Here is a 12,367-nt window from a genome sequence, read left to right as displayed (position 1 = left end):
TTACTTGGTTTTTTTTTTGTCCATATTTTTTTAAATTTTATTTTAGTAAAAAAAAAAAAAATCTGCTAGTGGTGGAACAGGGGATTGCCAAATGAGCTATAGAGAAATTCTTTGATGTTTTATAGAATTAAATGTTATCTGTAAAATTCTTAGAAACAGAACGTATTAGTAACTTTCTTAAGGACGGTTGATTGGTATGCGTAGGTTCTGTTCCAAGTTAAACTTTTCATAAAGTAGAAACTGTTATAATATTAAAAGAATAAATTTTAAGAATATCAAAAATGAATAAAAAATTTCTTAGGATTATATCTAAAAATGCAATTTTAAGAGTTTTATGAATTATTTAGATAATCAGTGCTGAGGCCGAACTTATTTTTTCAAAACTAAAAACAACAACAAAATTAATTATGATCCATTATTAGTCTTGTATTTCTTTTATATTAATATTAATACAACATAAGCATTGTTACTTATATATAAAAAAGGCTATATTTATTCCGTTCTTGTTATAAAAATATATTTTACTAATTTATTCGCTTTTCTAACTTACTGGGGTTTCAACTCCATATTTGTACCCGGAGTCTCTTAAAATCCAAAAGGTGAAGCTTACAGGAATGTATAGAAACTGATAATCGACTTGTAAAAATTATTTTTCTTAACATGATATTTTAATTACAGTCTTAAATTAATTAATTTTTTGTTGTAATAAGATAGTTGATTAAAATAAGATAATAAAATTTAACAAATATTTTTTTGTCGTGTGAGGTATTGAAACATGTGACGCAAGCTTAGATAAAATTGCTGATATTTAATAAAATTAAAAAAAATATAAGACCCTTTAATATAATCCAGAGGGAATGACTTGGGCATTCGGCGAGATTAGACAGTATGTACAATATGTGGTTTTTCTTATAATAAGATGGTCAATTTAGTTTCTCATTGGAATACATTCTTAACATGTCAATGATTTAATTCAGGTTAATATTTTTTTATTTTATCAACTTTATGGATATATATTTGCCCTTTTTATCTATTATGATTCCAAAAACTTCAGCATCTACGTTTATACAAAATATTGTCGAAGCAAATGATCGGTTTTACAAATATTATAATAATAATTAAATGCAATGAAACATATAGAAACCTGACCACTTATACTTGATAAAGTCTGGATATTATCCTAGTATTTTATCATTCACATAATTTGCATTTTTAACAAGCTTATTTAGTTAACTACTGAGAAAATAGAGTTTTTTATTCCACCCTCTTTTCGGCCTTTTCTCAGTCTATCCGTCCTAGGAAGCTGCCTAGTTAAAAATCCACTAATAATTATACATGCTTAATTACAAAGTGGGACTACATCTAATACGAAACATATCTTTTGCCCCATTAAATCCAACATATTCTAAACCCCGCTGTTCCAATAAATTATCATATTTTGGAGGCATTTAAACTTCAACCGTAACGTGATTTTGAAATGAAGTACGTGAATTACGTCATCACTTTTCACTCTAGTAAGCTTAAACATCTCGATTGAGTGGTTACAGCCTGCCAAAGAGGCAGTTTTACTTATCCAATCAACTGCGACCGCGTGTTCTCGGAGAACTTTCTGGTAGCAGCGTGTTTCATGCTTATGTTGGCTTACAAACAGATTGATTGAATTGGTCTTTTGTTGGAGCGTCAACAACTCAAGAACAGACACAGTTGGAAGCCATCATATTTAAAACAGTATGGTTTAACTTGGTTCAGCTCATCCATCTGTATTGTTCACAAAGCAAAGAACACTGACTGACAAAAGTGTTGAGGTTTGGAGCAGTTAAGTTTTATTTATTAATTCATCTTGTGCACAAAACATAAATCATTTACCTGTCAAAGCTGTCAACAGTTGGAATGTGTTTGATTTTCGTTTTAGAATGTGTGCTGGTGCTGGAGACTATATTAGTGTGTGCATATAGAACTTAAATAGATAATAAAAGAAAAGTATAGAGATAAAAATATATATAAAAAAAAAAAGGTTGGAGCAGTTTATTGTAAAACGATTTCTATTAATTTTAACAATTTGAGGACCATTTTTTACAAAAAGGAGACAAAGTGCATTTAATTTTTGTTTTCGAGATCGTTGTGTGATCTGATGGCGAGATCTCGATATTGTACGATATCTCCACGATATTATTCGATGTTTTCACTGCAAGTCAATATTGCGTAAATATCGTAACAATATTTTTGATAATTTGTGTTTTAAAATAAACATACTTTCACCAATAATTCGTCATGTAATAGGTGACCTAGTGAAAATTAAATTCTCTCGGTAAAACGTTCTTCTGCTGGTGTGGCGTGGAAGTTTGAAGAGGTTGTTGGAAGCACAGGTATCTGTCTCATTATATAAAAGCGACTCATCATCAGTCAACACTAAAATAATCTTCATATTACATACAATTTCTAAACGAGATGTTTATAGAACTACAACACAACTCATTTTTTTTAACTGATTTTATTTCATTGGTTTAATTTAATAGTAAGTTGCTGGTGTAGGCGGCTTCGTGGTAAGGTCGTGAATCAGGAAAGTTCTTCGCTCGAAATTCGATTGCAATGAATATGTCATGTTATGTAACCGAATGCACGTTAAAACTGACGTCGAGGGTCAAATGTCCTCGTGATGTGTCATGTAAAAATTTGAGAAAAGGGCTCAGTTCAAATGCTATCCTCGTCTTCTTACCACGGTTCAAAATTAAGAGATTCTTCCTTAAATACACCCCTTGTTGCTCAAAATGAGATGTTTATATAATTAACAACAATTGATGAGAAATAATAAATATTCCAAAGGAAAAATACTTCTCTACATACATGATTATAAAGATTTAAGCTTTCACGTTTTAAGAGAGATGATAAGAGGTTTCAAAGTGTATCTAAATTTTTAACCTTTTACAGCAGGGATTCTTAAGAACAATTGCGGTTTGTGACAAGAAGAATTTTCGGAATCAATTTTCAACCAATAAAATATGGAACGATTTCAAAATTTGACTGCAAATAAGAAAAGGGACATATAATTAGTGACAAATTAAAAAAATGTGTTAAAATTTAATAATTTACTAAGAAATTGTTTATGAGATATTGTAAAGTCAAAATCATATTGTAAATAATTTAATTGTTTTTGTTTCCGAATTTTAAAGCATTTGAAAGAATAGTGACTTGTGAAAGCATTCTTGAACAGACAGTTAGAAAATCCTTAGTATAGACAATTCTGTCTTATTCAAGTATTTGGAAGATGAGTCTAGATCTTTTCTCTGCAATTAACTATTCCATGAATTCAATATCAAAGCATTTCTAAAGTGAAAGGCTGTTTCATAGTTATTTTGACTGCGAGTAAAATTTAATAATATTATTTTAAATCTAAAAATACTTTTATAAAAGTGCATCAGATGTATAGAAATATATAATAAATAGGTATTTTTGTTTTTTTGCGTTTAAATGGCGATGCCAGCTTTTTTATAGTGATTTTTAAATTGAATTTTTTTAATATGTAATTGATTAAGGATTTGAGCATTTTCTGTAAAAGGTTTGAGCAATATTATAAAATTTGAAAGCGAACGAAGTTTTACACATTTTTTTCATGATTATCAATATCATAAAATTTTATTAAATACTCATTTTCTTTTCGAGTGAATAATAAATAGTTTCAAATTATTTCCTTAAACGGCGCCTTCATTTCATATCTGATACAAAATAGCGTAAATTTCAGCTTCTAATCATAATTTTAATTCAAAATTTGATTCATTTACAGAAATTTTCCATTTTAATAATAATAAAAAAAAACTGAATTTTTTAGCTTTTTAAAAAACAAAGAAGAAAAAGAAAAAAGACATGTTTAGCATAATAGTTTTATAAAAATAATTCTTATGGATGAGTTTTATTTTTAATCCACTTTCTTATTATTTAAAAAATCAAATTTTTTTATTAAATGATACTACAAATTATAACAAACTGATTTTGGAATTTTAAAATTTTTTATTTTCTTATAGAGAATAAAGTATTATCTTTTAACCCTTTCTAGGGCCGTGGGAAGTATGCTTCCCACCAAATTTATCAATCTTTGTATGAAATTATGTAGGTTGGCATAAGTTCTGACACATTTTTTTAGAAAGACAGAAACTTAGATGCTTCAGTTCTTTATCTCACACAAAATGACGTGTCTTGATTCGTTACTTAATTATTAATTAACCAAATTAATTAATTTATCAAATTAAATTTATCTAATAAGTTAAACGAATCCCTTTTCTTAATTCTAATTTCAAGCCTAAAAATATTTTAACATAATATGACTAGAAAAAAATGGCCCTTTAAAGGGTTAATATAGGTAGTCAAAGACGCTTTGAGAGTTAAATAAATACGTAATAAAGGGGTTAAACAATAAAAGGGTTAAACAAGATCATTATACCTAGAAAAAGCGAGAAATTCTGCACGCGTTTCGCATGGAGACACATTAAACGTCGTGAGGTGGTAAATCATGCATTGAAAAGATTAACCCCTTTTCTATCTAATAAAATTTATCATTTAAATCAGCCTTAATTCAAAGAGATAGTCAATTAACGAAATAATAAAAGTCATCAAATCTTTCATCTTTTCAAAAGTCATTGAATGTAAAGAAAGATAGCATTGGTTGTTTTTTTTTATCCAAAAAGGGGACAAGATGGCATTTTTCATTCATTTTTCTCCCGGATGGAATGATTAAAATTAAATTAGATTAAATTGTCGAATTTATTATTTTGTTTTCGTGTTTCGGAAGTTGTAGAAAAGTAAAAACAGAAAGCAAAAAAAGCATGATGGTATATGTGATTTCAGTACCGCATAAAGTACGTGAATTAATTTTTAACAGTTCATGATTTCATATCACTTTATCTTATATTTTATAATTTTAATCTTATAATTTTATCTTATAATTTTAAATGCAAAGTGCTTAGAATTAAATAAGTCCATTCAGAACATTAACAAAAATAAGCATTCCTTATGGCTAAAAAAATAATCCCGAAGGCAAGAAATTATATAAAAAAAAACATTTATTAAAAATAAACATTTTTTTTTTTTACTTTAGAATTTTACACCTTATTTTCATTTATTAAACATTTTTATGCTCTTGAAAATGCATTTCTACACCATTTAAGACTTACAAATATTTGAAACTGAATAACTGAATCACGATTAAAACAGAACTGTTATGAGACGGAATAACATTTGTATTCTAGGATCAATTCGCCTATAAGTACGAGCAATGTGCAATTCCATTTCCCATAAATAGCCTTAACATTATTTTTATTTATAAATTTGACCAAAACATTATACGAATCACGACGCTAGAGCTCTATACACACATCTAATTAGTTCAATTAATTTTAATCTTTCCGGTAAACTTAATAATTATTCCAAATTTTGTTGTAGAATAATCATAATTTGTCACACCGCAGAATTCCGAAACATTACTACGTTGTCGTTGTTTGCCCCCTTTATTACTTTTGATTTTTAAAAATTTATTTATTTGTTGCGTCATTCGATTTCTTAAGTCTAGAAATATTTATCAACGAAATTTGAATTTCTTATCATCAATACGTTTCTTTTTCTTCTTCTTCTTCTTTTTTTTTTTTCTTTTTTTTTTCAAAAATACAAAGAGAAAATAAAGTTATCGTCAAAAGTCACCTTCGAAATTCGTCAAAGTCACCTTCGATTCTTTTCATAATAAAACGAAGATAAGCAGAAAACATTCCACATTATCAAAACATACGAAATAAATGGTGAGTGAGTAGAGCAAACTCCCTGTGGTTCACTTACAGAATTTGTTAAAATTGAATTTGACCAAATCATTTTTTCTAAAATCTTATAAGCTGTAAGCGATAGAAATGTGTTCAATGTAATGAAATAAATTTGGACCACTTGAAATACTGGTAGACGGTCGGCAGAATATACTGAAATACTGGTAGACGACAGGACGGTCGGGAAGGACATAACTAAAATAGTACGTGCCTCTGAAGTCATAGCAGCAATTTGTTGAGTAAAGTGCATTGCCCTGGCGGATTGCAACATTGCAAAAACCTTGGGGTGCTTAAGACGGCCGCTCTGCACACGTGATGTGGGGCCAGTCATGGAAAATTGAGCCCCGTCGGGGCCCCTTCCCATTGATGGGCCAGAAATTCCATTCTGGAACATTTTTAAATTTTCAAGTCGGCTTCACCATACATTTTCTGATGCTCTCTTAAGTAGGTATACCTCCCAGTGTTTCATATTACACGTTTGCGGTCTATGGCTACCAACTGGTTCGATGGGATTAGCTTTCACTTAAATATTTTGTGTGTCGTTGTCTTAGTGGCTTCGACAATGAACCAGCAGGAGTAGTTTCCCCGAAACTTTCGCGCACACTCTCGTATAAGTGTTTGATCTTAAGAATGTGGCGGATTTCAAATTTTTTGACATTCCTGTGTCTGTGGAAAAAGAATATTAGATACGTGTTTAGTAAAATATTGGACATCAGACTTGTTACATAATAATATACCATCGGTTTATTATTATATAATGTGTTTTTGAGTTATGGGTGTATGTCAAAGTGAGGGTCTATCTGTGAAAAGTGTTCACATTTAGACAGACATAATGCCAAATATATGATTTTTGGACTCATGGAAGTGATTTATCAAATTCTAGAGTTCGTATTTTTTGACGATTACAATACTTGCTCTATTCTTCATATATAAGAAAGTAAAAAAGCTGAGGGTGAAATATAAGTAGAAAAATGAAAATAAATCTATGTGAAATATAAGTAGCAAGAATAAAACGATTTGAGTTCCACTACAATAATGAAATATAATCATAAATTATATTTAATATCTTTTTTAAATAAATAAATAAAAAAAAATATATAGAGATAAATTGTTACCATCGAAAAGATATACATATTTCATTTTAAGATGACGTAAAAATAATTTTAAAAGTTATTGTGAAAATCGTCAACATTTTGGTTGCTTTCAGTTACTAAAATTCTAGCTAAAATTTTTAATAAATGGGTACGAGGTGTACATTTTCAACCCCCAAAGTATATATGCTCCAAGTTTTGTATAGCTCTAGATAAAAAAATCTGGCCTTAAAGCGTCAGAAAACACACTGCCAAGTACACAATAATCTGTTGTTGTTGTTTATGGCACTTGCCATGGACAAGCCCGCTGTTACGAAGACAGCGATTTAAGCCGGTGGGGGAGTGTCTCTTTTTTTTATAGTAGCGCCAACTAGGGCCAAGAGTACGACTTTGCCACTCACGCACCACCCATTCGCTTGCACAACCCCTTTTTACAGAAGGTCACATTCACACATAGAACAACCATGCCCAAACCGGGACTCGAACCCAGGACGCCCGGATCACGGGAAAGACGCGCTACCCTTATGCCAGGACGCCGGCTATAATAATCTTTATTAGTAGTAGAGATAGAGGTTTTCTTACTGTTTTTGCTATCTAATTAGGAAAATCAAATGTCTCCGTACATTATGAAAAAACTTAAGCCCAATAGCGGTTATTAAGAAACGATGTTATAGTAATCCATAATAAGTTTATGCTTCAAATTTTGCTAAGCAATAAGTATTAGTTCTAAACCTATTTGTTAAAGCAAATTAAACCGATTTCCTGAATCAAATGACCAAAATAAAGGGGAAAGGTACCATCTTTCATTGGTCAAAACGGCATTAGAGCGACTGAGGTAGGAATTTTATTTAATTCTAATCTATTTATTTGGGTTGCCTTTCTGATTGTATTTTTTAAATTAACTGTTTCGTTAAAAGAAAAAGGAGGGGGGGGGGGGTAGCAATTAATCGTTGCCCACCAGCCAACCTTTTTTTGCATAATAGTTGTTAATAGCTTAGCTACAGGAGCAAACCCATAAACTTCATCCTTAGGTTCATATTCGATAGCCTACCAGTCCTGAATCTAGGAGACGCTTAGTCGGCTTTGGATACATGAATCTTCATTCTGAATTGCATCTCATACTATTGTATAACTGTGAACTTAGTTTTGTGTGGTTATTCAAAGTTTTAATCTTTAGTTAATAGGAAAACTCTTAATTAAATAATTTAACTAAAATATTTCTAATAATTCACTGAACCAATAAATTTTTTTATTCGCCCTTAAGTAATCCCATTCCCATTTGCGTATTTAAATCTATTTTTATCTTGAAGTTTTTTTTTTTTTGGACATTTGTTTTAGAAAAACTGTAATTACTTGTATGTTTTGAAAAATCTATAAAAAAAAATCTATCAAATACTATGTGATTACTTGTAGTGTTGAAGAAACATGTCGAAAACGATGTATTTAATTTAATGCAGTTGGAAATTAATGTTTTCCATAATCATGTTTTAATTTTCCTATATATCCAAGGATTCAAAAAATTAAAAAAAACTGTGTATTTGTTTTATTTATTTTTCAGAGAAAAGGATAATGATCAGAAAAAGTTTAATGTGTGCCCAGTTATGTAATAATTTAATTTAGAGAAGAAAATCGAGCATTTTTTATTATAATTTGGTTGTTAAGTTCATTTATTTTGTTTTGTTGCGATAAAAATAATTTATTCTTGAAATGTTTTCGTGAAAATAGGCAATTTATTAAAAAAATAATTAAGATTCTTTTAGAATATTTCTCTGAATATAACTCATTCCACCGAAATATTTTGAAAAGTTATTGGAGCCACTCTGAAACACCTCTCATTTACCTCAAGTTGTTAAGATCAGCAATAAGATGACAAATAGATTAGTCTCATTCGAAACAATCAAACATTTATACTTGCTAATCAATACTATGAATTCATTGCATAGATTAAAATTTTGATTAGTTAAAGCAATTTAAACATAATTCAAGATATCTTACAATCTTTGTTGTATGACTTAATTTTGTATCTACATTCTGATAAAAATTGTTTACGAGACATTAGCATAAATTTTTATATATTTTACTCTAATAAAATAGCGGATCTTTGTATATTTCGTAGTTCATTTTGTATTTAACATCGCCGTTTAATAAATGGAATGGTGTATGTATTTTAAATTACTTGCTATTTACTGATCGCATTCAAAATTTGTATGTGTATAGTTTTACTGCGAAGACCATGAAACAGATTTCATTCATCTTTCATTACATGTTGTGTTTTTTGATTAACGCGTGTACATACATTTGAATAGACAAAGGATCAACAGGCAGCCCTTTGACGGGTTATTGTCCAATATCTGGGTATCTAAAACATTAATAATTCATCAATTTCCCGAATAAATATTTTGAACATGCGAAAGTTTAAATGTATAATGGTAGTTAAAGATCCTTAATTATGTTTCTCATTCAAAGTATTTATATATATTTTATTACACAGTATTTAAGCCTCCATCTCTGATATTTTCTATTCGTTTTCCTAACTTTTCTTGGACCCTCAGATTAAAGAGTAATTAATGTAAATGGTTTTTTTATGATTTATAATTTCTCTCGTCTTAGATTATTATATTATTCTGCCTGCCCTTTGGAAAGTGTAAAAGTAATACTGTATATATTTACAGAATATGTATAAGAATACACTACTTAAAATAATTATATTAAATCATTATCAGAATTCATGTGATACGAAGAAATAATTCATTGATTTCTTACTCTCATCGATTTTAAATAATAACAACAATTTTTGTTATATTACATGACATAGTACCTATTTTGCAAAAACTAAGAAATAATAAACGTTTACCCTTTTTTTAGTTAGAAATAACAGAAATTACTATCTAAGATAATAATCAAACATACTTATGAAATATTTGTTATTGTTCGACAGATTTTAAAAATGGATTAATTTTAATTTCACATTTAACTTTACTTTTCTTCTTCAATAATTTAAAGAGAATATGAGGTTTATTATAATGAATTGTTTAACAGAGATTCAAAATTCTTATCTAAAATATCGCAGTATGCATATGTTTCAAGATTAATTATTCTAGTATTGTTTTATATAGCACAGATTACATATACATGAAAATTGCATTTAAAATTGTGGCAACGGATATGAATATAAGCGCAGTAGCTAAAACAAGAGTATTGCTGTAATACATACTTAAAATATATAAGAAAATTAGTAAAAAAAATATAGAAAGTTGATGTCAGTAAAACGCCACTTTTTTGTACCATTTTTAAAGAGATGTAAATGTAATTTTTGTGCTATTATATGCAGAGAAGTTCATGAGGAAAACTTTAAAGTTCGATTAATTTTTATTTGATTAAAATGCAATTAAAATTTCGAAAAAAACCCCCACATTTCTTAGTGAGTAATTTACGACTTAAAAAGTAACCACATGTTCAATTTGGCTATTGTCATGTAAAGTGTTTTGAAAATGGGTGAACATTTTCACAATGCGTGTAATATCAAATATGCGATACGCTAACGGGAATTTACAGAAAGTACATCATGCTATAAGCGTGACATGATAATAACCATTATCATGTTAATTTTTTTTTTTATTTTAGGTTGAATTATTGGTAATCAGGTCTTGTATATTTTAATTTTGAAATAGTGAAATTTTTTTTTCCTATCCTGGTCAAAATATAATTATTTCAATTGTCTGTAAAAATGGATTTAATAAAAAAAATTACAAAATCAATAGGAAATTAAATACTGGCACAAATAAATGATTTTGCAATTTTTATACTGTCACATTTGTCTATTAATAATATTTAGTAGAATATTCTTCATGTTATAACATTTTAAATGAAAAAAATCTATTAAATAACTAAGAGAATCAACGGTCGCAGTGAAGAAAGATGTTGCGTAAAATGGTATGTCTTCCACGACTAAAATAGTGATATTCAAAGCTTCATATCTTGACCAGTTATGGTTACAGAAAAGAAATTTTGTCTTAAATTAAAAAGTTACAGGAAATAATGCTTTTCTAAATATCATTAATAGAACGGAAAAACGCATAAAAAAATTTGATTTCTCTATTGTTTAGAAGTGTTTTTATTGACTCAAACAACATGCTATATAGTTTTTTAACTATTTATAGCATTTTTGCAATTGGAAGTATATGCCTTTTTCTAAAAGCTTGGAAATAAGCCATTAAGCCACGATAAGGCTGGAAAATATATATTTCAATTTTTATCTGTAAAACAGTTAAATTAGCATAAGGCATATCGAGACGAAATAATATTTTCATCGTACATCATCTCTCTTCCCCAATTACTTTTTAAATTTATATAATTTTTATTTGTGTACTACATGGGGAAGATTGAATAAAATGTGAGAAAATAGTGTGTAAAAGTTTTCAACATTATTATCAACTTTACTTAATGTTTTATTTGGAACGGTTCCTCGGAAGCAGTATATTTTCATTGGCTCTTATGAGAGACTAATAACTTCAAATACTATACACATATATTTTTGCAACAAAGATACATACAAGATATTGTATCTGTGTCCTCTGCGCAATTATTTTTGTAATAATTACACAGTTATTTTTATATCATACACATATACTTTTGTAATAATTCAAATAAATTAATAAAATATATTTCTAAGAATTAATTAATGATTTAGTTTAATTTTTTTAATGACGCATATATATATATATATATATATATATATATATATATATATATATATATATATATATATATATATATATATATATATATATATTATTTACTACATTTTAGTATGTCTACCCCCAAAAAATTTTATGCAAATTTTTAAAGTTTACCAATCAAAAGGACATTTATTTATAATGGTGAAATGTATTTGTCTATGTTGGTTTTAGAAATTTCATAAAATGAAACATTATATGTATTTTAAAAATATAGCAAAAATATTCCAAATAATTTGATAATTACACTCAGTGCTTTAGAGAAATTTTATAGAATGAAGCGTTGTATATATTTTAAAAATATAGTAAAAGTTTTCTAATCGTATTCCAAAGTTATTTCCAAAGTTGAGTATAAATTTGATATTTATGCTCAATGTCTGATTAATTTTTTATCTTTATATTATTAGTCACCTTACATATCGAAGAGATTTAAAAATATAACAGTTGTAGCTGCAAATATAATAACAATAATGTTTAAACCAACTAGAGAATTAAATAAAAGCATTACTTAAGTTATTATTATTCAAAAACTTTGATGAAAATAAATATCGTTGAGTCATTGCTTATTATGTATTTATTGTTAACTTCGATGAATTGAATAACTCGATGTTTCTAATTTCTTACTTGTTTAACAAATACACTTCCTCAAATACACTGAACTTATTTTTTTAATTTTTAATTTTAAAAATGCATAAGGAGGTTAACAATTTGAAATGTAAATGAAATTCTTAATTATGGA

General features: G+C 28.0%; 2 protein-coding genes across 3 annotated transcripts in view; one reads left to right on the top strand and one right to left on the bottom strand.

Moving 5' to 3' along the window:
- The window catches only part of LOC129976269 (clavesin-1-like), a 106,436-nt gene that overhangs the window by 4,781 nt on the left and 89,288 nt on the right, over positions 1 to 12,367 (top strand). The gene's annotated exons all lie outside the window — the stretch shown is intronic.
- LOC129976268 (cyclic GMP-AMP synthase-like receptor) overlaps positions 1 to 12,367 on the bottom strand; it is a 44,946-nt gene that overhangs the window by 30,599 nt on the left and 1,980 nt on the right. The window lies entirely within an intron of this gene.

This window comes from Argiope bruennichi, chromosome 7 (genome assembly GCF_947563725.1).
Source record: "Argiope bruennichi chromosome 7, qqArgBrue1.1, whole genome shotgun sequence".
Taxonomy (NCBI): Eukaryota; Metazoa; Arthropoda; class Arachnida; order Araneae; family Araneidae; genus Argiope; species Argiope bruennichi.
This window is presented reverse-complemented; position numbering and strand designations above follow the sequence as displayed.